We start from the raw sequence: 24,404 nt of genomic DNA, 5'->3' as shown, positions 1-24,404 counted from the left end.
TGCAGGGAATCCCAGGACAACGCATAGCTAGCAGGTTGCAGCAATGCGAGAGGCACAAGTGTTTTGCACAGTGTTAGGTGGCACAGAGAGGTGTGCAATGGTGCGAGATGCATGGAGATGTTGCAGTAGCGTAGATGTCAGAGAGGGAGCACTTGTCAGCAGCAGGTAGAGCTTCAGCATCAGAGGATGTTTCTAGCCCAACAGGGAGGTCAGTTGGGAGGTGCAGTGTGGATGTAATGCTGGGAGATAGAACCAACAGCAGTACGGATGCAGTCAGAGAACAAAGTAACAGAGGCTAGAGCAGTAAGATACTGAAGAGCACAGAGATGCAAAGTTTCAGTCGACAGAGGCAATAGCAGTCAGAGACTTTGATGACAGAGCAAGTGGACCGGCCAGATGTGTTGCATGGAGAACATTCCAGAGTTACAAGAGCGGGTTTGAGAGGAAGCCTTTCTTGTTGAGAGGGAGTGTTGAAAAGTGTGAAACAAGAAATGCTTGTTGAGAATGCAACAAGATGATGGAGCTTAGTGAAAAGAGTCGCCTTCACTAAGTGGGCCTGCAGGAAAATTATGGCGCAAGTTCTATTTTTGATCACAGTGTGAGTGATCACAGTGTGGGTGACCACAGTGTGAGTGATCACAGTGTGAGTGATCAAAGTCTATTTTTAGACTGGCTGTCAAAAATAGAAAAGTCAAATATTATTGTCTCATAATAATATTTGGACTATAAACTTGATCTTATTCTCTTGGAGCACTTCAGGATGAGCTACGGATGTGGTACATGTAGATCCCAGAGGGAAATACGTGATTACCTATGGGATGACTAATATTTGCATGCAGGACTTCAGTTAGAACTCAAGTGAGTTGAGTTTAGTGGACTGGAGGTGCAGTTGATGGAGTTGTGTTCAGTTTAGCCTTGTTAAACTAGTTGTATTTAGTCTAACTGATCAGTAGACTAGAGATGAGTTGGGTGAATTAGTTATTAATTAATTCACAAGTTATTAAATCATAATGCAACTATAGAATACATCAGTTAACTCAGTTGCATGTCAGTGCATGTTCAGTTCAGCAGGGACATGTGTTAGAGGATCATATTGCTATCAGTTGTGACTATAGCTGTGCATGATGATTTGCACAATCAGAGGGATTGAGTATGCCAATGAATTGTCCAATATCAAGAATTGTAGCCTGTGCTCACGTCCAACAGAGTGTGAGTGATTATTTGCAGGTCAAATACGAGTTTGGTAAGCCATTCTCATTAGTTCTTGAGCAGGTATTGAGCTGGAGAGGCAGGCAAGTAGTGGAATAGATTTAGAGATCAGATCTGAGCTGTATTGTGTGTAACAGGTGGAGCTCGTACTGGATTTCTTGTGATAAGCATTGTACTTTGTAATGTTACATGTTCTCAATCATTAATATACAGAGAGTGTGGGGTTTTTAGCGAGATGCTTTCCCCAGGATACATACTGTGGTAATGAGTTTGATTGATGCTTCTATGTGTGCCTGTGAATGTTTCTGCTTCTGTAAAATGATGATCAAGGAAGAGGATATTATGTATTATACATGTTCCACTTATAATTGTATGATCAAGATAATCTCTGTGAATATGCGTTAAATTATTCAAGATTTCTACACAAATCCCCCTAGGTTAAAAAAACAAGTATATGTCAATAGGTTTACAAGGGATATCATCCACAAATGTGGGGAAGCATCCCTTGGATTTCCCATGAGATTTTCCTTCGAAAAAATAATAATAATGACTATATATATGGGGTTTGTAATAGTTTCAAGTCTCATTACCAAAGTGGCACATTCCCATGTTGGGATTCCATTCCTTTGGAGTGCAGGTCCCCAATGTTATAGCATCCTCCTTCACTCTGCCATTAACATCACTAAGTGGTTTTGGTGTCATGCCTTGTGGGCCCTCTTTGGTTTGTGGTTGTTATCTATGTGATGCTCATAAGAATTGCAGGTCTTACTACTACAATGCAGTATCCCTATGTTGGGAGTCCATTCCACATTAATAACTTTCTCCTTCCTCCTATGATTACTTTCCACTACTACAAATGTACAATATATGAAGTCACAATGTAGGTCTCCAATGAAGTTGGGATATGAAGTCACAACACACGCCTCCAAGGAAGTAAGGATGGATAGCTAATTTTATTGCAAACTATAGCGTAAAATAGAATGACAAGAACATGTTTTGGAAAGTGAAAAGAAGAGGGTAAAATATCATCCCTATATCTATGAAATACAATCCCAAAAAGAATGAAATATATCATGGAAACATATACACCATAAATAATAACAGTAATGAAAGAAAAATGCATGACTACCAACCTATGCTTTCACAAACAAATAAGTTTGGTCGAATAATATATTTAGAGTTAACAAGGAAAATGTCACCAATATATAGATGATTCATGGGAACATAGACACTGCAGAGTTCTTCATCTCCACTCTCAACCTGCATATGACAATGGGAGAAAAGTAAGAACTACCTTCCATACAAATTGAAATAATATTTATTTAAACTATAGCATGTCAAAAGACATTGCATGTTTACCAATAAACATGGAGTTTTATTTATGACAATAATGATAATCTGCAAATAGATATCAATTTGCAAATATGCAAGAAACATTTCCATCTTCCACTCAATTTCAACATTCATGTGGAATGCTTCAATATTAACTCAACTTCAAGGATATCTAAAGCATAAGAAACAACATGAAGGACAAGTGATGATGTAATAAAACCAAAGGCATATTCCCCTACATGTGGATGACGAATAATTGCAACCTCTTTAAAGGCCCTTGTGTTCTAGTATGCAAATAATAAGCCATGTATAAGCTTTAAAAACACTTTCTAACAAAACAATAAAAAATTACCACCTTATCCACAATCATAACTTCAACTCTTCAATTAATAATACATGTATCCACAAATTTATTGTATTTTACCAATTCATATCTCATTGAATGGAAAGCTAGGAATCCATTATATTTCAATCTATGGAAAAGCTTCAAAAATTAAATCAGATATATTTTCTGCAATATCAAATAGGTATAAGAAAATAATATTACCAATATTGAAAACATGAATGCATACTCTCTTGAAATCTGACTATAAATTAGAGGAAAAAAGTATTTCCTTAGTGTTAGTGATCTGGAATTTTCCAAACCTGATACTTGATTATACAATAAAACATGTTTCTAAAATGTAAATGTGCTAAAGCCTAAAAGAAATGCAAAATACCACATCATGCTTATGATTCTCAAAGTGAAACGAAGACATGCACATGTGCCTATTAAAAGGGAGTTATACAATTTAACATGCCAATAACATGTTTTTAAAAAGCCCAATATATGATGTCTAATCTCAGGAATATCTAGAGAAATGGTAGCACTTATTTGCTTCGAGACTGAGTAGATATGTTTGACAAGAGGCATTTTCTTTATGAACCATTCTCCAACCCAGAGGACAAAAGCTCCCACCCATGAAGATACAAGTAAACCCATCAAGAATATGAAGATACAAATAAGCACTCTTGAACAACCGACCTTCATTTTGGAAAACAAATTGGTTTGTTTCTACACTAGCCGTTATGATGGTAGGCTTCCCAAATATGTGGATTTTGAATATGTTTCCATACATGTTCATTAATTCAATACCCAAGAAATATTTTCATTATATCTCAAATGCACAACAACATGAATAAATAAATTGAAAAACAAAAAAACTAATATGGGTGCAACAATGCAGAACTACGAAGAACTAAATTTGATACCTTGAAATTCTTTTTTGAAGGAAGGGACCACCATCGGAGGTCTTGAATGGAGAAATATTTTCGAGAGTTTCTCCAATGAATGGAAATCTCATGCTACCAATCAGTAGCTTTGATTTCTCTCCCAGATTTCCTTCACAAGTTTTATCTTTCAACACACTACACATCATTACCTCTGAATTGCTTAAAAATGATAGATTTTGACAACTTCCCCACTGCTCTAGAAGCAGGATCTTCAGTAGTCCTCATTTTAACCAAGATCCACACATTGTCTATCTAGTAGCAGCATCTGAAATGACTATTGCAGGTCGAATGTTACCTTATTCTATGTGGCCTAATTGCCATATTTTCAAGAAATAAAAATCCACTGACCCTGAATGGCTTGCACTTAAATGAAAACATAAAAAGACTTAGAAACAAATTTTCAATCTAGAAATTACAAAAGCAAATAGGCACAAACCATTCATTACTGAGAATGGGCACTGTGCCCTACTCCAGATCCACGTTTTGGGGAGAACTCATCAAGAAACAATGTTCAAGATCCTAGTCAATCCATTCATGGAAGTATAACCTTTAGAAGTGAAGCCCAAACACCCAAGCAGACCCTATCTATAAGGAAAAAAGCCCTGTCTATAAGGCAAAAAGGCCTTTTTCTTCAGCTCCTCATATTGTGCCCTATTGGTAGTATAATGGAGCTCGTGAAGTGAAATTGGCATCTTCCTAACAGACTTGGTAAAACTTCCCCTAGATTGAGGATTCACAGTACAATTCTTCAATCCTCCTACCTCTTACTTGAAATTGATTTAACATTGCAACTGTTTAAATCCTTCTAGTGCTTTGTCCCTGAATTTGAACTTTTCTTAGTGGGTTTCAACTGCTTATATTTCTCAACACTCCCACGCTTCTCGGATTGCTTCATAGGGGCAATAGACAAACCCCAGAGCTTATCCTTTCCCTGGGCCCATCCCTCACTGGCACTCCTAAATAAAAGGTCCTTCAAACTCCACCATTTTCTCGCCTTGGGCTTCTTAGGAACCAAACCCTTGACCTCCTCATGATAAGTAGGTATGCCCTTTTCTAGTTCTAATGAGAAAAACTCCTCGGCATTCGATTTTCGGGGCTCCTCATCCCAGTGGAAAATCCTCATCGGCAGTGGATAATGACTTGGTGCACCTTGAGTGGGATAAGGAACGCTCTAGACCCCTTCCTTTCTTCCTAGCCTCGTTCACGGATGTCATAAAGATATCAAAATATCTTCCATCCCCATCCCCACTCTAATTTACCTTGGTAAATCTCGCATAAGCCTCCTTGAGAATCCTTTGCCTACCTCTTCCTTTCCTCCTCTATCGCCCCTCCATGATAGGCAATCGAGGTGACCATGGGGAATGCATTGAGCGCGAGTTTGAGGAAGCATTAAACGACTTGAAGCTCCTCTTATTACCATCATCAAATTCGATACCAAACGACACCTTTGTTGAGAATGCAACAAGATGATGGAGCTTAGTGGAAAGAAGTCGCCTTCACTAAGTGGACCCACATGTTATTTTTGGCGCAAAGTCTATTTTTAGACTACGTCTATTTTTAGACATATGGATCATGGTCTATGAGTTGCAGGATGTTGTTTATGGATGATTGGTCATGTTGGTAAAAATAGATGGACTTCTATTTTTAGACATATGGGCGGAGTCTATTTTTAGATTGCCAGGCTAAAAATAGAAACAATCGAATATTATTAGCTCTTAATAATATTTGGGCTATAAACATTATCTTATCCTCTTGGAGCACTTCAGTTTGAGCTACAGATGTGGTACATGCAGCTGTCAGAAGGAAATACGCTTTTCTTGTGGGTCAGTTGAGCTATTGCATGCAGGACTTCAGTTAGAACTCATGTGGTTGAGTTTGGTGGAGTTGATTGAGGAGTTGATGGAGTTGTGTTCAGTTGAACTAGTTGTATTTAGTTTAACTGCAGAATACACTAGTGATGAGTTGAGTGAATTAATTATTAATTAATTCACTAATTATTAACTCATAAAGAAACTAAATTAAACATCAGTTAACTCAGTGCATGGACAGTTCAGTGGAGACAGGTGTTAGAGGTTGAGATTGTTGTCAGTTGTGACTATAGTTGTGCATGAAATCTTGCACAATCAATGGGATTGAGCAATGCCAATGAGGATTGCGTGGTTTAGCCAAGGAAATACGAGTTTGGTTCAGCCATTCATCATTATTCTCATACAGGATTGCGCAGTGGAGGCAGGCAAACAGTGGAGGAGATTTGAGGCATCAAATCTGAGCTAGTTTGTCAGTAACAGGTGGAGATAGTACTGAGTACTTGCGAGGAGTATTGTACTATGTATTGTTACATGTTCTCAATCATTATAATATACAGATAGTTGGGGGTTTTCAGTTGTATGCTTTCCCCGTGATATATTGTGTTGATATGTGTGATTGATGCTTCAATGTGCGCATGCGATTGTTTCTGAATACTGCTAATTGATGATCAATAGTAGAGGAGGTTATGTATTATGTATGCATTCCGTAAATAGTGAATAATCAGGATAATCTCTGTGAACAAGTGTTATATTATTCAAAATTTCTACAACCTTCGCAAGAAGTTGTAGCTGAGGAGGAAGACACATCGATCAAATATTTCCATTACAGAAGAGCTAGTCAGCCATACACAATAAGCCCTTCGAATTCAGCACTCCATCCACCTCTGTGAACCATGTATGAACTCAAAATCATAGCCACTAGATCTCCCACTATTTCTCTCCTTATCGGAAAATTATTCAAAATAATTCCTCCTCCATTCTTTTTCAGAATATGAGGCTTCTCCTCCCACACGAAGGGCACTTTGGATCTGGTAGACTTGGTGAACTCTGACAAAATAACATCCGATCGCGTTAGGCTAATGGATGAACTGAAATAAAACCCTCCAAAAGGATATCCATTTCCTCTTCCAGGATTGGATGGCACACTCTACATTGTGACTGTCGAGAGCTATTGATAATGATGCGAACCCTTAGCTTCTGAGGCCTCTTCAGAGACTCCTATGAAGCTTCTAGGGAACCAAAACTTTATGTATGCAGGAATCGACACTGTTGATCATTCAAGCAACTTCTTCCATTGTGTATGCCTCCTTCGACACATAATGTTTTCTATAGAATGCAGAGATCTTGGTGGTCCCTAGACGAGGCGATGTTGGAGCAAGCAGGGAGGATATTTGCAGAGCTGTGAGGACAATAATGGTGCAAGAATATGGAGAAGAGGGGAAGGAAGTGAGGAAGAGGGCGAGAGATGTGTCAAGAAAAAGAAAAATGAAAAAATCTACGTGTCGGTTTTTTATTTGATAAGAAGGCGAAAATGACCTTCGTTGTAATTACCCCCGAAAAGCATAGTAAACAGGGATACAAAAATGGAGCATATTTAAGGATAGAAAGAACATTAAAAAAAATAGTATTCTTCATTTTTCTTAATTGTACAATATAGAAGTAAGAGTGTAGTGGTTATGGGCATCAGATTATAGAAGTAAGAGTGTAATTGTACAATATAGAAGTAAGAGTGTAATGGTTATGGACTACATCTTTCTTCCTCTTGGCAAGGTTATGGGCATCATATTTTGCTCACTTTCCAACATCTCTCTTGATTTATTCTAGCAATCCATTATCATCAAATACCTCTCCCATTCGATGAAATTAGAGTTTCCTTCCAATTCATACTCTAGCCTCAACCCGTTGAAGGTCATCTTCTCAGCTCTGAAGAGATCCTGCTACACTGAACTGCAAATTCGAACGTCCTGAGAAACAACTTCAAAATTCCTGCTCTATTGTGAATCCTTCTCTCATACCATGTAGAAATTATGGTGTAGATTTGCAACTACTCATGAAGTTTTTTCAAAATCACAAGACACAAACCTACTCTACTACTCTCTGGAAGTTAATTTGCAATTTAGAACAAAAAATTTAGACATGCAATAAGAAATAACACACATGCACACAATATTTTTCCTGGGGAAAGAAATTTGCTAAAAAACCCATGTATGCTTGCATTAATCTGATGAATAGAGATGTATTACAATTTCTTTGCTCAACTGAGCACAACCTGCAAGTGAATAACTTCTCTCTCTTCTCACTGAGAAGCTCTAACCTAGACTTAGTCAATTTCTGCCTCTGCTTGAGCCCTTATTTCCATGCGCAATTCCTTGAGAAATTAGGCCCCTATTATTTAGGATTTTTTTCCAAAATGGATTGTGCAATTCCTAAGGTTGATCAACTGATTGCATGCAACACTTGTACACTCAAGACTAGTCTACAACTGATGTTACATTGCCTTGGAATCTCCACCACATCTGGGGAACTCAAATTATTTGCATGCACTATCTATTTTGGGTCAATTGATCAGTTAACTAGATGATCATTGAGTTTGACTGAAGTCCCACTACACAACTGACCTTCCACTAGTTCCTCCAACAATTAGAACTAGTTTAACTAAAAACAACTTGGGATAACTGACTTTGATTTCTACAAATTAGCAATCACACATGCTTGAATGAACTCTAACTCCTCCAACTTGAATTTATTGAGTAAACTGGGTGACACAATCCATGTCATACAAGTTAATTGCATCCAAGTTAATCTAGTCCATGTTGTTGATGACAGTGAGGAGTTCTAGTACAACAATGTGCTGATAACAACAACCAATGGATAGAAGTAGTGTTCAAAAGAAATGAAACAATAAAAAAACACATATTAAAACATAATTGATGGAGACCCAAAAAGTACTTGAACTATGTTATTTCCTATCCACGTTCAGTGAAAGTGCCTGCATCGCTCCTCTCACGAAGCACACCTATGTTGTCGGACTCCATCACCCTAAATCCCATCAGTTGTTATTGGACTCCATCACTCTACTTCTGAAGAAGCCATCAACAATGTAAAGACATACTATTAATCCTTTACCTTTTTTTACTAGCGCCTCGTATTGAAAATTTTAAGACAAATTAAATTTTAAGAAAAGAAAATTATTTTGTGTTTAAAAATTGTCTTAAAATCCCCCTTCGTGTAGTAGTGCCGAATGCAACGACAGACAAGTTGTCTCTAATTGTATCAACAGAGATCGAAGGGACAAAAGAGGAATTGATGTCCAGGAAATCTTGCGAGGAAAAGTTGTCGCATTCTTCAGATCTGGCTACCCCCACGAAACGAAGAGCCCAACAAATCATTGTCTTATATAAGATAACATGAATGATAAGTGAAATAAAACCCTAGGTATAGGCGCAGGACATTAGTAGCCTGCAATCTAGCGGACTTAGGCACATTGTCAGAGTTAATTTCATTGTTGTTAGATAATATTGTCTTGAATTGATATGTTTTTTTCTTAATTGTTAATTGTCTTAAATGAGTTTCGTCTTAAGTGATCATTGTCTTAAATATAAGGTTTTGTCTTAAAATATTTTTGTCTCAAACTGTTTTTGTCTTAAAATAATTTTGTCTTAAATATAAAGTTTCGTCTTAAAATATTTGTCTCAAATTGTTTTTGTCTTAAAATATTTTTGTTTTAAAGTATTTTTGTCTCATTTTTGTCTTAAATGTAAATTTTTGTCTCAAATTGTTTTTGTCTTAAAGTTTATATTTAAGACAATTCAATTGATATCAACTTTTAATGTAAAATAACTAAAATAAAAAGAGACTTTTTAAGCCAAAAGATTTCTTTTGTCTTAAAAGTTCCCTTGGTGTAGTAGTGTAAGCACTTCCAGTAGATGAAGAGCTAGAATTGGGCCATTTTTATTTCCTTCTTCCCCTACATAAATTTCACTTGTCACTTTCTCTTGTGGAGATGGATTTCCTCATGTTTAAATTCAATTCATCTCTTCATGGGTTGACTTCAAAATCCATGAGCTGAACTAAAATCCTCTCCATTTTGGGCGACTTGTGCTAGTATTCCACAGACATAAAGTTGAGCACTCATGATCTCAATGAAATGATCACATATATATATATATATATATATATATATATATATATATATATATATATATATATATATAGCCTGGGACATAGAGTCTAACCTCTTTTGCTCCTTAATGTCAGGTCGCAAAAACAGGGGGTTTTTAGCGAAGAAGAGAACATCATGAAATTTCTTCCACGATATTCCCAATAGTTGAGTCTAGGATTTCTTGTGTTTAACAGAATACTTATGACCCATCCCTTGATCATGGTTTATCCTATGAATCTCACACAACACAAACTCCCTCTTCTGCATTCTATATAATTCTATTTCACAGCCTTGTGCTAACATAAGCAGGTTAAGGTTGTTGCTCCCTTTCCCACCTTCTAAAATGCACCAAGCTTTTCATGGCCCGACACACTAAGACATACATCTTGGGAAACTGAAGAATACAGTGCATACATGTGTTTCAGGAGAGATGTTTAAGGCTTCAACCATTCCTTGTGTATTTTCATTTTGTGAGTTTCCCTTGAAAAGTATGGCATCACCACTGCCAACTGGGTATGATTCATTCTCTGTATCTTCTCCACTAACCTCTGCAAATGATGATAATGAGGTTGAAGCAACCTATTTTCTCTCATACTCAGAATCTCTAGTATGCAAGACTTATAACCATGAATCTATGTCTTGTGCAGGCTTTGAATCTAACACGATAGGCCTGCAAAACCTTTGATGCTTGCCGGATAGAATAAGTATCTAGAATTGTGCACATCATGACTAATGGATTCTATGGTTGCAGAATAAGAAACATCGTTTGAAGCATGACAAGATTCTTTGACAAGACCAATCCTTAGGGAAAATGATTTTGTTAGTTGGATTCAACGATCCTTTTGGTGTCTCCCCCAACAATTGAATTTGCAAGAAAGAAGTTGTGTTCCACCGCATATCTGACAAATCCCAACAATCTAATGTTATTTATTGCACAAACCATGGTTGAAAGTCATATCCAATTTATTACAACAAATACAAACCTAGCTCAAATTTTCACATAACCCGTTACTTAGAATTCTCTGAGGAAACAAACATCCTTATGGAAAAAAGCTTGAAACTAAAAGTTTACATAAGTAGTAGCCATGAAACTATAATACAATATACGTTCCTTTAAAAATTATAATCTAAATAGTGAAATCAAGCAATGCGAATGTGAAATACCTTTTTGATTACATATATGAACATAGAGAACATAGATGACAAACATTCACAACGTGGAATTGAACGTGGAAAAACATGGTAAGAACATCTATGAAGCCTAAAGATATTTCAACTGCACAGACTGCCATTTGATTGTTTATAGTTGTTTCACCTCTAAAATTATCTTTAATAAAAACAAATAATGTACATTCATGTTAAATTTATTTACTTTTGTAATTATTTGAAATTTAAAAATAAATGTGAAGAGAAATTTTACACAGTTGTTCAGTAAAAACCACTTCTTTCTCTACGAGAAATTTACAGGATGTCTTCGGCCAACTGTTAAGACAAGGCATTCGCCCATATAAGATCCCCAATGCTCTTTGTGTTGCGTTCATGTATCTCTGAGTTGTATCAATGGCTACTCGCAGAGTATTCAGTCACATCTTTCAAGAGCGACAGTTGTTCTGCATTGCTCAGATTGCCTTCGTGACAATGACTCTCCTCAATGTGCAAAAATTGTTGAGTCTTAGAGGTTCGATCCATGGTTTCTGCAGAGGTGGGGTGTTGTTATGTCTGCGCGGTCCCATGCCCATTCCTCACTTCTTCATGGCGATCGTTGGCCGGAGGAATTAAATAATTTATATAACATTGTGAGAGACCATATTCACCAAGAAGTTATATGGTCGGAGGAAAATAGAATATTTGCAAAAAAAAAAAGGAGGAGGTTGTTGTTCTCGGATAAAAAGATTGCATCAGATACGCCATGCATTCATTTCCCACAAACGCATTTTACATTTTTATCATATTTACATTCATATTTTAATTAGAACAAAGGTCACACAATGCTACTTAAATGGAAAAACAACAAAGACAAATGTCAAACAGAGATGAAAAAGGGTAAAATAGAAGATTTCAAATGAAGAAATGAAATGAAATGAAATTTTAAGGTTCACATGACTAGATATAGTCTATGGGACCACTAGCTTCCCTACTTTTTGCTTTTTGCAATTCAATCTTATTATTCAAATTAATGATGAGTTGACCCATCTTTCTAACAATGCCCTCACTAAAAAGAAAATGCCAAGGAATCAATGTTAACATATTGTTGTAACTATCTTTGATGTATCTGAAAGCATCACATTCCAAAATGAAATGTTTGCTTTCACATTCCAAAATGAAATGTTTTTCCGATTCCACTACCCCATCTTTGATGTATCTAAAAACATCACAATCACATTCCAAAATGAAATGTATATATCTGAAAGCATCACATTCCAAAATGAAATGTTTTTCCGATTCCACTACCCCATCTTTTATGTCTCTAAAAACATCACAATCACATTCCAAAATGAAATGTTTTTCCGATTCCACTGCCCCATATTTGATGTCTCTGAAAACATCACAATCACATTCCAAAATGAAATGTTTTTCTGATTCCATTGCTCCAGAAGTGCAAAAAGTACACACTCGCTCTTCCCAAGCTTCTTTAGGTCTTTTCCACCTACATGTTTCACACCATAGTTGATATGAGTTAGTTCTTAATCGAGCAATAAGAATCTTTTCTCTCCATGGAATTCTAGCTCCAATGTACTCTTTTTGTTGGAGATCACAAGTGGGGTTGAATTCTTGAACATAGTACTTTTTATTTCTACCCAACTCTTTTCCCCATATACGCTTACGAAACTTCTCCATAACAAAACTCTTTAAATCCTTGCTATTTGTGGGACATGCATTGAGATAAAAAAGGCAGACAATGCTTGGCCTGACCAATTTTAAAAAGGAACAACTTCATTGTAATTATTGTGCCTACACAAAAAGAGTTATACATAAAAAAAAATATTCAGTATTTGTGAGAGTGTTTGGAAATCAATTGTTATAGAAGGTTTTTTTAAACTATTATTTTGTTAGGATGTGTTTGCATATTTTATCATTGTATGTTAGATTGAAGTATTTATTTTTATAATATTTATAAACAAGATTGTAAAATGTAATTATTTATTATAAAATTAATATAATATTTAATAAATTTTGAAATGTATAAAAAATTGAGTAATATTTTATAACATTATGTTGATTACTTGTGTAAAAGTTCTTTAATTTTTCTTTTAAGGGTGGTTCACGGACATTGAGTGACCACTACATCCATTGTCCGCTACATCCATGGGAAAATGTAGGTAGATCAACCTGAAGGGATCTACCTGTCGGCCAAACTAGAAAGGCCTAACCCCAAGGACGTCGAGGAGATTTGACCCCGTGACCTCCTGGTAGGTGAGATACTTAGCAATAGGAACGCGACCAACTAAGCTATCCCTTGAGGCTTGAAAAAGTTCTTTAAATATTTAATAGGTCAAACTATCAATTATCTTACATAATAGACACAAATTTATCAACTAGAGTGTATGCCATATTCATCGTTGATCATAAAGTCTGATATAATCTTATTCTATTTCTTTAAATCTATGTGAGAGATATCACATGGATGCTAATTATATGGAATGCGATTGTAATTATGTTGAAGATTGAATAGATTATTTGTTAAGTCATGCTATATTGTTTTATTTAAGAAAAATTATTTCTAAGATCATCGTTAGTTTATGCGAGGTATGATATATGCACATGGTAACACTTCAAAAGTGAAAGTTTATATATATATATAGTTATTTTTTAAATATTTTTTTTCACCGGTCAAAGAGTTTCATTATATTATCATTAGTGAAATCCAGAGTACAAAATTAGGCTACATGGCCCCCTTAGCTTCACTACAGACAGAGGGGAGAGCGAGGAGTGTCAAAGATAACAGAAGATGCAATCAGATAACTATTATTTCTGATAGGCTTACTAGCCTTACATTACAAGAAGATGACAAAAAATACCAAGAACCTGAGATAAACTTGTCACGGAGGCCAGTGAGGCAGAAGTTCAAGAGGAACTACATGGAAGTCGATCCGCTCATGCATATAGAAATCAACATGCTCCACTCGGGCCTCCAAATCATGCAGGCAATCATTGAGGCATCTTTGATTGCGGAAAATACTCTCAAGTAGCTCCAGAGTCTCATTGATGAAGAATTGGATGTCATTAAAATAGGCCACCAACTCGTTCAAGTCTTCATGTTGGTGATCTCTCATGATGTCTAGGTTGGCTTGGATGTCTCTTAACTGATTTTAAATGGTTTCCAATGAGGTTGGAGCCTCCACTTAACCTAGTGAATGCTCATGAGATTGGGTGATCTCATCCGCCCGTTCTCCGTTGACTGCATCCTCTAAAGCCGAGATCGAACCACTATTTTGTTGTCTAACATGGCCCTAGTGCCCTCCTCCACGACGGGGACGCCCACGCTGCCGAGGCATGGCTAGTCACTCCCGAATAACACCAACCAGAATGAAAAGAGAGGATACAACCTCCCAATAGGGAACAACCACCTGAAAACGCCCCTAGCCACCACACACATCCTGTTGTGGCCCTACAACATTGACCAAGCTATGCCACAAAATAAAGCTGGAAAAGAATCACTCCGTTGGATCCATTGAATGATGTTAATATGCTATCAGTCCACATGTGAAACATAATAGGGATATCCGAAATTCTTTGCCCAAAACCATACAACTGCACTCCTGACGACTCATGCAATTCCTCAATATACAGAACCAAGAGACAAATAAGAAGGGAATTATACACTGCCCCATGACTAGGAGCACCCCTCCTTCGTGGAATTTTCCAAAGGGCCTCGACAGAAGCAGGTGCCACCATAAACCCTCACCGGTTGTGAGAGAGTTATCTTCAAAAAGAAAATGTGGCCACAGATAGAGCCATTCCTTCCACAGGGAAATGGGCAACGTTGAGTTACGAACCACCACCAACAACCACGACACAGGAAAAGACCTTAACCAAATAGAAATAAGAACCTGGAGACCGCTGAGTAACCACTAACCTAAAAAACCCTCCTTCATTGGCATCGAGGCTTCCACCCTGGATAACCAAACTTGACGTACCAAAGGGGAGAAATACTTCCAAACGAACTAGGATGATCCAGGTGGATGTTGGTGGCCACCCACCTATCCCATTCGGACCCCCACAACTGTCTCTTTCAGCTCTTTCAGTTTCCTAAATTGTAGCACAGTTTACTATTTTTAGCAGTTTTTCGGGTCCTGAACTTCCGGAGCCGTTTTGAGGCCCTAAACGACGTTTTTTTGGGAACCTGGGGCAACATGGGTCCATGGACCCATGTTGCCTCCCAAAGTGGTAGTACTCGGATAGATATTTCTAACGAGCTATCGTACGCGTCAAATGGAGATCGTATGCCAAAGTTACGACCCCGGGAAATTGATGTACCAATTTACCCAAACGGGGCCCACAATTTGGCGTTTCATCTTCTAGGGTTAGGTTTCGGGATGTGAAGGGTTTTCCATTGTTTCTCGAAAATAAATAGGCCTTCGAGCCTCATTGTAACACAGTTCTGAACAGTTCAGAGGCATGTAGCCACCACGTCTCTTCTCAGAAATAAGCTACCATCGCCCTAGCTGGTTTATTTCCATTTCTGTTTGTAAGCATATTTCAGTATTTTCCATTAATGAAATGAAGTATTATTTCCGCTGCATCTTTGTGTATATGGTTATCTCTGTAATTTGTTGCGTTCGTGTTTAAATTCGGATCAGTGGTATCAGAGCGGTCTGCTTTTTCTTTGTTTTTCTTTGCATGTCCCCAACGAAGTCGGGATATAAGGAGTTAGGGCTTGAACTGGTCGAACCTTTGCAAGACCAGCCTTGCAAATCCCGACAGCCTCCCATGGCGGATGAGAAGAAAGACGAGGGGGCAGGAGATCCTATCAAAATCTTACTCGAAGAAGCGCTCGAGCGGCAAAGGAGCGCGATGATGGATAGCTTTGCGCAGATCCTTCAACGGCTACCCAGAGGCGACGCATCGGCTTGTAACAGCGACTCTGGAAACACCACACCGCTTAAGGTACAAGTTAATTTTGAAATCCCCATCTTCGAGGGTCAAATAGACGCAGATGTCTTAGATAAATGGTTAAATCTGCTAGATGGGTATTTTTCTATTCATGAATTTTCAAGTCGGGAAAAGATTGTTTTTTCTCTTCTCAAAGCAGCCCCCCACGTCAAGGACTGGTGGGAAACCTACTGAGAGCAGAAGGATGAAAGTACAGGCTCACTATTTTCAGCCGCACCCACTTGGAATGACTTTCGGGATGCCATCAAGGAGCAGTACTACCCTGTCAGAAGCTATGAGGACAAATACATCAAATGGACCACACTGCGGCAGGGACAAGACCAAGATGTGTTGGAGTTCACAAACATTTTTCATACCCTTCACACACGTTTGGGTATCAAAGATTCTGAGCTGCATCTGGTACTCAAATACCGCGGCTGCCTACACAGATACATCCAGGAAGAGATGGTGTTCTTGAACATCCCCTCACTCGGCACAGCATACCGATACGCTGTCAAAATTGAGCAAAAGTTCAAACAGAAGAAGCGAGACTTTGGATCTGCAAATCCGAAGCCCAAAGGACAAAGCCAAGGTGGGGTGACCCAAGACAACCTGTCGAAGCTGCAAGAAAAGAACAACACCATGAAGCCGAAGAAGGACACAGGGAAGTGGTGTAAGTTCCACAAGAGTCCCACTCATAACACAAGTGAGTGTCGGACCAAGCAGTCGCTGGTGGCTGAGTTGAAGGCTTCCGAATCAGATGCATGTTCCGACCCTGAGCCAGAACCCGAAAAGGGTAATGGCAAAGGGAAGCAGATCATTGATGCGGATCCCAGCGCCATTGTTGCCACCGCCAAGATCCAGAAAGATGAGCCCCAAAATCCAGAGGAAGGGGAGCGTCTTTTCCACTCACAGATGTGGGTGAAGGGTTCGCCGCTACAATTCATTGTCGACAGTGGCAGCCAAAAGAACCTCGTTTCAGCAGAGGTCGTGAAGCGGTTGGGCCTACTGACTACACCACACCCACAGCCGTATAGTATCAAGTGGCTTCATGAAGGACGAGATCTGAAAGTTCGCCAGCAGTGCCGCCTTCCCTACCGCATCAAACCCTTCACAGACGAGGTATTATGTGATGTATTATTAGGCCAGCCATACTTGTGGAGGCGACATGCTGTGTATGAGTCTAGGCCTTGTGCTGTCATTATTTCTTTGAATAATTCATTATACAGGATACCGGAGGTAGCCCCACCTACTGCCACATCTTTGATCACTGCTAAGAAAGGCAGCAAGCTCATCTCCCAAACTAGGAAATTCATATGTTTGGTTCACTCCCAAAGTAATGGGAAGATCGTTGCTACATCCATGACCCCTGCAAAGGGTTCCTCCACGCAGCAGCAGCAGCAAAGGGATACGGTCATGACAGAACATAGGAACAACTTCTCCTCACCCACAGGGCACCACACAAGTTTCAGGTGGGCGACAAAGTTTGGTTACATCTGCAGAGAGAACACCTTACCAGAACCCATCAAAAACTCAGGGAACTCCGACATGGTCCTTACACTAGTACCAAGGCTACGGGAAACAATGCTTCGAAGCACAGCATTCCTCCATTCCTTGGCTTGCACCGAGTGTTCAATGTGGACCGTCGTCGATCATGCTTCCCACCATTTCTGGTCACATCAGAGAGTGCAAAACAGCTCACCAGAGACCCAACTCAGCAGAAGCTTCCTCATCTCAAGGAGGAACTCAACGCAATGGGGACCATTGCTTCCTAAGGGGGGAGGAATGATCGAGGTGGATGTTGGTGGCCACCCACCTATCCCATTTGGACCCCCACAATTGTCTCTTTCAGCTCTTTCAGTTTCCTAAATTGTAGCACAGTTTACTATTTTTAGCAGTTTTTCAGGTCCTGAACTTCCGGAGCCATTTTGAGGCCCTAAACGACGTTTTTTTGGGAATCTGGGGCAACATGGGTCCATGGACCCATGGGTCCGGGTCCATGGACCCATGTTGTCTCCCAAAGTGGTAGTACTCGGATAGATCTTTCTAACGAGCTATCGTACGCGTCAAACGGAGATCGTATGCCAAAGTTATGACCCCAGGAAATTGATGTACCAATTTACCCAAACGGGGCCCACAATTTGGCGTTTCATCTTCTAGGGTTAGGTTTCGGGATGTGAAGGGTTTTCCATTGTTTCTCAACAATAAATAGGCCTTTGAACCTCATTGTAACACAGTTCTGAACAGTTCAAAGGCATGTAGCTACCACATCTCTTCTCAGAGATAAGCTACCATCGCCCTAGCTGGTTTATTTCCATTTCTGTTTGTAAGCATATTTCAATATTTTCCATTAATGAAATGAAGTATTATTTCCGCTGCATCTTTGTGTATATGGTTATCTCTGTAATTTTTTGCGTTCCTGTTTAAATCCGGATCATAGAATCCCATATGAACGCACACCATCCCGATAGATAAGCCACAACACCTGAGTCTGAACAATCTGCAAAGGTCCAGCTACCCCATGGCCTTGAAAAGCTCGCTCAGCCTTTAACACTCTCGTCCACCACCCTACGCCCAGAGTTCATCACCCAAGAAACCATAAACATTACTCTATCACCACCACAAAATATAACAACAAAAGGAGGGTTCAGAGGCTTCGATTGACTATCGACCCGTCGCATCACTTTATGGTTCAACATGTTTACACCTACCGCATGCCTCATGAGGCATACTCCGAGGTGAACCTATCATGTGTTGATATACCCCCACCGAGGCAGGAATTGTCTTCTTCTAACAGTCTTGAGAGGTTTTCCTTTTCTCCTGGGTCCATATCAACTAAACTTAGAGCTAGATGCCATGTGACAGCGAAATCACCATGATCTTCCCCTGTTCCCCAATTTGTGAGCCAATCAACTACCTTGTTTCCAGATCTCAATGTGTGACTTGTTGTAACATAGGGAAAATATTTTTAAGAGGGACTCGAGTTGAACTACTTGATTTTCCAATCACTAACTATGCACCAGCTTAGAGGGAGGGGAACCATCCACGACCTTTTGAGGTATATGAATAACCATTTTTTAGTCTCCTCATATTTGAATCTTGGAGAAACCAAGGTTGAGTGCCAAATGAAGGCCTTTTTGCAAATCCATTATCTCAACTACATTATTTGTGGTTACACCATAGTAGCCAGTAAAGACGCCTAGAGGAGAGCCTTGGGAGTCATGAAGCACCCCCCAAATCCTACCAGACCTGGGTTTCCTTTAGAGGCGCCATCAAAGTTTATTTTTACAAAGCTCGGAGGGGGAATAATGAATCTGGGAGGTGATGGAATTGAAGGAGCTCAAAGAGGATGAGACGACGCAAAGTTCAATTCAGGGGATAAGTTCAGCAAGGAAAGAATTATGTTTTCAATTTGGCCTGCTTTCCAAACCTCATCAGCCCATTTTTATTCCATGATAGATTCCCTAAGATTATCTTTGATGGTCTACCATATGGAAGAGCTCGACGGGGTCTGGTTATGAAAGATGGCACAGTTCTGCTCTTTCCAAGTATTATAGAGCGGAAATCCTAGGACTAGAATCTAGGCTTTGTTCACTATTAGGTTTTTGAAGCGAACACTCTTCCAATTATTGATTTTTGAAAGCAAATATTTTATGTCTTGTTCCAATGGTACAAACAAATTACCCACCTCTATCCATACTTCATTAGCTATTTGGCAAGTGTTTAGAAGATTATTCATGATCTGCTCCTGTTATTTACACATCAGGCATTGAGACGGCCGAATGAAGCCTTTATTGAGCAGCCGATCCCAAGTCAATATTCTTTTGTGACCCAACATCCACAGGAAGTGAGCAACTTTAGGCCAAAGTTTCCACCCTAAGACTTTCTCCAACAAACCTCCTCTTTGAGTTTATTGAGAATTTATCTTGAGCATATAAGCCTCTCTAATAGAGAATGAGCCCCACGGTTTATAACCCCAGCGGAGATTGTCTGGAGCTACGGAGATGGGAATACGACGCTCCCACAAAGATTGAGTTAGGATCGCCCAACTATCCAGAGGATAAACTATCTGCCAGTCTCAGGCTAATTTCCAATTATGCCACGCTGATTAGGAAGGAGTCTTCGACCATAATTCCACAATTGTCCTGTTTTTGAGTTGGATCAAGGTTACTTTTAGATCTTGCAGAAAGACATTTAAATCTAAGTGTGGCAACTACTTCCAGGATTCTTCCTAAAAAGGAGTGGTATAACCATTCCTAATCTCCCAGAAGAAGTTATCGTGTATTAGGAAACTATTACGACAAGCTAAGTTCCATATGGCTGACATGACTGGCGTGGAAGGGCCACGCATGAGGGTGCTTGAGATCTACCTTGCCTTTATTTTTGGTTCCATATGTTCTTCCATTGATTAGTGCCATGATCCAGGTGGATATTGGTGGCCACCTGCCAAGTCCACCTGGACCCCCACCATTGTCTTTCTCAGCATTTTACGTTTCCTTATTTGTATCACAACTTACTATTGTTAGCAGTTTTTCGGGTCCTGAACTTCCGGAGCCGTTTTGAGGCCTAAACGACGTTTTTTGGGGAATCTGGGGGCAACATGGGTCCATGGAATGGACCGATGTTGCCCGTTCCAACAATGATAGTGCTCGGATAGATCTTTCTAATGAGCTATTGTACGCGTCAAACGGAGATCATATGCCAAAGTTACGACCCCGGGAAGTTGATGTACCAATTTACCCCCAAACGGGGCCCACAGTTTGGCGTTTCATCTCCTAGGGTTAGGTTTTGGAATGTTAAGGGTTTTCCATTGTTTCTCAACAATAAATAGGCCTTTGACTCATTGTAACACAGTTCAGAGGCATGTAGCCATCACATCTCTTCTCAGAGATAAGCTACCATCGCCCTAGCTGGTTTATTTCCATTTCTGGTTGTAAGCATATTTCAGTATTTTCCATTAATGAAATGAAGTATTATTCCCGCTGCATCTTTGTGTATATGGTTATCTCTATAATTTGTTGCGTACCTGTTTAAATCCGGATCATGCCACCTTAAAGCCATCTCCACTAGAGCTTCGTGCCCATGACCTCGTTTAGATCTTTAGGGTCCCTCTGTCCTAATCCACCATGAGATTTTGGGAGGCAGAGCTTATCCCATGCCATCAAGGACCATTTTTGTTTTTCGAATTTAGCACCTTGCCATAAGAATTTGCGACATATTGAAACCAACTCTTTATATATGCTTTTGGGAGCTGGGAGGACCGAGAGCTGATAAATAGGGATGGATTGCAATATCGATTTTAGAAGAGTGGCTCATCCAACAAGGTTTAGTACATGAAAGGTCCAATTGGCCAAGTGATTCAGAAGCTTGTTACAAACTTCCTTCCAACATGGAATGCAGAGAGGATTTTCAATGAGAGGGACCGCAAGTATTTGGAAGGGATTGAGTCGATAGAGAAGCCCAGATTGTGTGCCAAGTGATGTTACACTGGTTTCAGAGTGTTAAAAATGTAAAAGTGAGAGTTCTTATTAAGGAGCATACCTGAAACCGCTTATTAAGGAGATATTTTATTTAACTAGATCAATATTTTCCTTATTTAAAAGTTTTAAATTTGTATTAAATATATTTAATACAATAGAAAATATCTATATAAATAACAAATATATATAAGAAAATAATATTATTCAACTAATTGTCGTTTATATTTTCGAGAAATAAATAATACATATAATTATATATATATATAGATAGATATAAGGAAAGTAAAAAACTATTATAATGTAAAAAGATATTTTTATACCTATTGATTATATCGATTATTTATTTCATACTAGACTTTCATAATTTTAATTTACTTATGAATAATAATTAAGTAAATAGTAAAAATTTAACTATATTACCAAAAACAAATATTTTTAATTACAATATTTATTAATATAAACATTAATAACATTTTTATAACTTTATTATTTTATACTTTTATTTTGGCTATATTTAAAAGTGACAAAAACTAAATACTATGCCGCCATATAACCTTTGTTGATAAATATAATATTTTTTTTACAAAATTTCCAACCCATGTCCTTTCATATCATACCATGATAAAAACATTACCCAAAGATGCAAACCACCCATTATCATAAATAATCTTTACTATAATAAGTGTTTGGCATTCGTAACCATGTAACCTTTGTTGATAGATGTAGTACTTTTTTTCACAGAGTTTCCAACACGTCCTTTCACATCATGATAAAGACATTACCCAAGGATGCAAAGCACTCATTATCATAAATAATCTTTACTATAATGAGTGTTTTGCATTCTTGGGTAATGCCTTTAAAATGTCGGTTAAGCTTGCCCATAACAATAAAATGATAAGCTTGTATAGTAAGCTTATATAATTATTTTACTTGCACAAAAAGAGGTATACATCAAGAAAGATTATTCACTATTTGTGAGTGTTTGGAAATAAATTGTTATAAGAATTTTATTTTAATTATTATTATGTTAAGATGTGTTTGTATATTGTATATTAGGTTATTTATTTTTATAATATTTATAAATAAGATTATAAAATGTAATTATTTATTTTATATATATATGGATCCATAAAAGGAATATGCAAAGAATTTAAAAAGAAATTTTGGATGAATATTATTTTCTCATATTATTTATTCATGAAATGAGAGTTGAGAATCATGATTGTCGTTAGATTACAATTTGTAAGTGTTAGTCAACGATCTTATTGCCAGAGATAAGGATCTGCGAGAGGCGGTTAGTCCATGTCACAAAATACACAGGGAGCGTTGGTTTATCCAATGTCCAACAATCTCCCCCCAACGCAAGCCGGGTGTGTATCGAACTCGTGACCTACGCTCTTATACCACTTGTTGGGAATCACGATTGTCGTTAAACCAAAACCCACAGGCATTATTCAATGATCGCATCGCCAAAGATAAGGATTCACAAGAGACGGTTTGTCCATGTCACGAAACACACGTGGAGTGTTGGTTTATCTAATGTCCAATAGTTGAATCCATATATGTAGTGAAAAACTCATTTTAAAAAACAAAAATTAAAGTTTTGTCAAAACATTTTACCAGATTTCGACCAAAAACTCTAAAATGTAGCATGTTTAGACAATGTCTATATGATAATAAAGCTCACATGACCACGACATGTCACCTGCTTTCCTCGGCTAAGACTTATGAAGCCATACATATGCCACAACTACGTCAAACTTCCCATTTTGGTCGTTACGATAGTGTTCTCTATTGAAATCTAGTGCTTCCTACTGGAAACATCTCTTGATTTAGCCACAGGGGATTCACTGGGGGAGCAATACCATACCATGTGCATTCATATTCCGGGATATATATTGAGGGAAAAATGACATAATATATTGAGTATATAATAGAGAATAAAGGGTTTTTATATGATGTGTATAAAAAATGGAGCTCAAAGTTAACGAAAATATATAAAGGGGTATAAAAAATGTCAATGGAAAAATGGATACCTACAATATCTAGTGAAAGTAGGGGTCTTTTAAATTGGGAAGGTGTATTGGGTTCGTATTGGTAAGGGGTTAAATACATATATTTTTAGAGGTATTTTCTAATATTTAGTCAAATTAAGGGTATTGTTTAGTATGCCACAAACACATGTGCTATGTCAAAGGTTCATTGAGTGAAGCCCTCGTGGATTTAGCTCATTATTCTATATCCAGTTCGAGCAGGTTACCTCCAATTCTATTGTGGATGGTTAAATATTTTGAAAATTTGATGGGCTTGAGTGAGCGAAACGATATAGCTGACTTTAAGAATATTATTCCAAAATGTATAATAATAAAATATTAAAGTGGTTTCATCACAAACCCAGGACATGAGGGTTAAATAATCGATAAATAAATAAATAAATATTATACACAAAATCTTCAGCTAATAAACACAAAATTTAATTAAAAATAATAAAATTTAATTACCTCGAGTTCGAGTGTCAGTTTGACATTGCAAGGCATTAATACCCTTCATGAATCCAAAGCATACATTGATTGGGGTGGGCTTCCGACAGCGCTACTAGTTCACCCTCCACCATGTCTTGGGTCTGGAGCAAGGCGGTGGTGTCAAGTCCACCCTCCTACATGTAAAGCACATTAAGCATCTGTTCAAATAACTTGTCATCCAGTGTCACAAAAACACCGTTAAAAGGTTGGGTGCTCTTGACATGGCCATCCATTTCCTCAGTTGTGCAAAGGTGGAGACTCTGCTCAGTTTCAGGGCATTGCATTTTATTTCTCAGTAATCATGGTGCGAGAACATGGGTGGTCTAGCAAAGGTGGCCGAGGAAGAGGCAGACCTCCCCTCCCTCCCTAGGATGGGAAAGGGGATGAACATTTTGGTTGCAATATTCCACACTATTTTCAATTCAGAATGGTGGTAGAATTAGAAGCTCAAGAGCTCAATTACATAGGTGACCATCTTTGGGCTTTTTGCAACCTCCTTGGCTACCATTATAGGGATTAGGAAGAT

At 38.3% G+C, this 24,404-nt stretch overlaps 1 pseudogene; it reads right to left on the bottom strand.

Moving 5' to 3' along the window:
- Nucleotides 1–24,111, bottom strand: part of LOC149154784 (ruBisCO large subunit-binding protein subunit beta, chloroplastic-like) — a 33,281-nt pseudogene extending 9,170 nt beyond the window's left edge.
- Between the last annotated feature and the right edge of the window lie 293 nt (nucleotides 24,112–24,404).

This window comes from Pinus tabuliformis, chromosome 9 (assembly GCF_031772625.1).
Source record: "Pinus tabuliformis cultivar Carrire ecotype Pingquan chromosome 9, CPIR1, whole genome shotgun sequence".
In the NCBI taxonomy this organism is placed as follows: domain Eukaryota; kingdom Viridiplantae; phylum Streptophyta; class Pinopsida; order Pinales; family Pinaceae; genus Pinus; species Pinus tabuliformis.
The sequence above is the reverse complement of the archived record's forward strand: the minus strand, read 5'-3'. Positions and strand labels throughout refer to the sequence as shown.